Here is a 3588-nt window from a genome sequence, read left to right as displayed (position 1 = left end):
ATGGAGTACAGGGGAGCTGGGATATACATTACTGAGTAATGTATATCCCAGCTCCCCTGTACTCCATTATAGTGATACGACATATATACAGTACTTACTCCTTGAGTCTCCCGCAGCTTTTTTTTCTTCCATGAGGGTCTGCAATAGCTAGTTGCGTCCGTACTATATTACAATGCTTAGTACTACTGATACAAATGTTCCTGCTTGTTACTTTTTCTATCCCTGATGCTATTACTGACTCTGCTTACATTATTCCTGCTATTACAAGTGTCCAACCCATTTACCAACACATACCATACTCCCTAAGAAATGGTTCTGAGTAATCATACAGTTGAGTGCTGAGGGCCATATTGTGGCATTTGATACCCTGGGAATAGGGGACAATTTTTCAGCTGATTTTTTCAGTAGACATTGTGTCAATTCAATCGAACATTTACATAAGCTCTCCTATTAATGGGTGATTACTTTTCAGTATTAGAACAGTTCTGCTTTATTTTTTATTGCGGAAAATACATTCTAAAGATGCCTAGAATATAGCTAACCAGACCCTTTCCCAGGACCGACCAGACATATGTCAAATCTGTCCACTTATGGATGTGTCATCTTACAGTTTTATCATGAGACCAAATGGTCTCATGATGGGTCAGCAGCAATCAATAGGGCACAGCAAGTTTGTCCTGGGTGGATCTGTATGTGATCAGCATTGATCAATATTGGTTAGATACTAACAGTGTTTTGAGTGCCACTATTCCCTTTAGACTGTCCAGCGCAGTCCGGCACAGTCTCTGCATTCTGCCTCCAATATTTCCATCTTCTCTTGTTTTTTTAATTTTAGATGGAATAGAGAAGGATTAAAGTAGTTGTAAAGGCTCAGTTTTTTACCTTCTATGCATGAAGATGAAACCCTTCTGTGTGCAGCAGGCCCCCCTAAAACTTACTTGAGCCCCATCATGATTCAGGAACTCTCCCTCCTCATTGGCAGAAACAGCAACTATCAATCACAGCAAGTAAGCCAGTGAGGAGCGAGAGGGGGCAGGGTTCGAGCTGCAGCTCTGTGCATGAATAGACACACAGAGCACTGGCTCAGGAGTGAGTCTGCTTGGGTGCCCCTGGAGCAAACACCTTGGAAGGAGGGAGGGACCAGGAGCGCCGGTGAGGGACACGAGAAGATGAGGAATGGGGCTGTTCTGTGCAAAACCACTGCACAGATCTGGTAAGTGAAACATTTTTTTTTTAATTGCCTATAATGTCACTTGAAACCTGTGACAAATGTCTAAGGGGAATTTCCTCTCATTTCCTGTTGTAGCTCTTGAAACAGAAAGTAAAGATAAATCTCTTCAGTAGACACAGACAGCAAAATATAAACTACTATGGGTTTTAATTCTTTCCTACTTTATCCAAAACTAAAATAAATATTGGCTATGCGCATGCTTTAAAATTAATACTGTAAGTCAAAAACCAGTGGGTAAAGGAACTTTGCAAATAATATCATCACTTAGTTTGCTCTTACTACTGCACATGCTTTTGAAGTATCCACTATTCCCAGCTGGAGGTATTTAAAATTTGCATGTAGTCAAGAGATCTGTCAACAGTTATGTACAGTTGGAATGTTCAGAGACACAACATTCCATGTTTCAACAGATCCCCCATAGCAATAAACAAAACTGATTTCCCATTGGGTATAATAGATCCTTCAAAAGCATGTGCAGGCATAAGGGAATTACACAAGTAATAAGTATAAGCTGATATGTTACAAAGGATGACATACAGTTTAATCATTTTAAACTTTTGTGCACTTGGTAAAATGTATCTTACTTTCTGACTTCTATTTCCTGACTTGTAATTTTCTGGGTTTGAGTAGGAATAGTTAGGTACTAATCGGGCTTTATGTCTATGTCTAGACAAGTGATCAGATATCAGCTTTCCTGAACAGGAATACAATGTAATTCAGATAAAGGTTTGACAATTCTCCCAGTATAACTTTCCTTAGGAGATCACTTACTGTGACATCACTGATTGTCATACAAAGCCAAGAACTCAGCTATGCAAGAGATTTTTTTCATCAGTTAGTAGTATGATAGCTAAACATTTAACAATCTAATCTTCTAACAAATAAAAATAAAAAAGAAATGGAACTCACCATGAATTTATTTTCCAGTTGCTGGTTTAGCAGTGTTTTATTCCATGCATGTCCGCCTTCAGACAATGTCATCAACGTTCAATGTTCCACTAGAAGTTGATACTGGCAGGATCACCAGGTCCAAAAAGAAGCAATAGAAGCATTTTTTTTTTTAAAGGAGGCGACCCAATATATCATATGAAAATATTTGTTTAGGGTTTACATACACTTTCATATCTATGTAAACATTTCAGGGATATTCTACAAAAAACTATACCGTAGAAAACTGGAGAAAAAGTAAGGATGTTTTTCATATCAAACAATCAATCAAGTTTTAATCTTTTAGGATGGAGAAAATGGAAAATCTGATTTGTTGCTACTAAAAATCTTCAGTTTCAGGTGGCAAGTTGTTACTTTTTATTTTCCAGAATATTTCCTTGTAGATCTGTGTGATCAGTGGAGAATCATATCAGTGGAGAATCATAGATTCTAGGATTCCAGGCAATCGTGATCCACAAATTTTTAATTTTCTGTAGACTGGATATACCTACATGCATATTTTCGGCGAGAAAAAAAATAGTAGTTTTAAGATTCCCCAGAGTTTTAAACTGACTTGCCCATTTCTAGCTGCCACAGATAGAGGGTTCCATTGATATAGAGGGTTCCACCATGATGAGGGTTCCACCATGATGATGGTTCCTCCGCCCTCTCCAAAGTCAGCTGTAAACATTTGGCTGTCCATTACAGGAGCAGGAGTCACAAATACACAAAAACACTGTCGCATAGAACCTGTTAAATGACAGGAAGCCTGGCGTGTATCTACAGTTGTCATTAATTTGCTTGATAAATGTCCCCTGTACTATTTACAAAGTTGAATATCCTATTGCTGCCATAGACAGTTGTTCGCAGATGGACAAAGGTCACAATGACTGACAACAGGTGAGCATCAGCCTGGGTTCCAACTGTTCATGCACCACTGCAATCTTTTGCAAATTCTATTGCAAGTGTTTATAAAGTCAAAACCTTAAAACAATTTTGGATATAGCAAGGAGTAATTAAATGCTCTGTTCTGTTGTTGTCCCCTTGATACAATGAGCAGTAAGGTAGTAAGATTCACATCAGCAATTGTGTTGAAAAGCAGCAGCTAGTGTGCAGTACGGTCCAGCCGGGCCAATTTCCGTGGATTGCATTGTTCACTATTTTTTGAACAAACTTTTTTGAAATGTCACAAAGACATCTCATAAAGTTCAGTTGGCTGCTGCTCAATGTGAGGCAATGGATTGCATCACACTGCGCTGTGCTGAAAAATGTTCTGCATGCAGTATTTTTTTTTCAGCGCAAACCACAGCAACGCAGTGGTGTAATCTGTGCAGATAAAGAGACAAGGCAATATTAGACAGTTGTCACTGAAACAGGTGTCCTCACTGGAAAATCACCTATCACCTCCAGATGTATGCCTGTGTGAACCA

This window comes from Staurois parvus, unplaced genomic scaffold, assembly GCF_062004578.1.
Source record: "Staurois parvus isolate SC_StPar_1 unplaced genomic scaffold, SC_StPar_1.0 ptg000668l, whole genome shotgun sequence".
Taxonomy (NCBI): Eukaryota; Metazoa; Chordata; class Amphibia; order Anura; family Ranidae; genus Staurois; species Staurois parvus.
The sequence above is the reverse complement of the archived record's forward strand: the minus strand, read 5'-3'. Positions refer to the sequence as shown.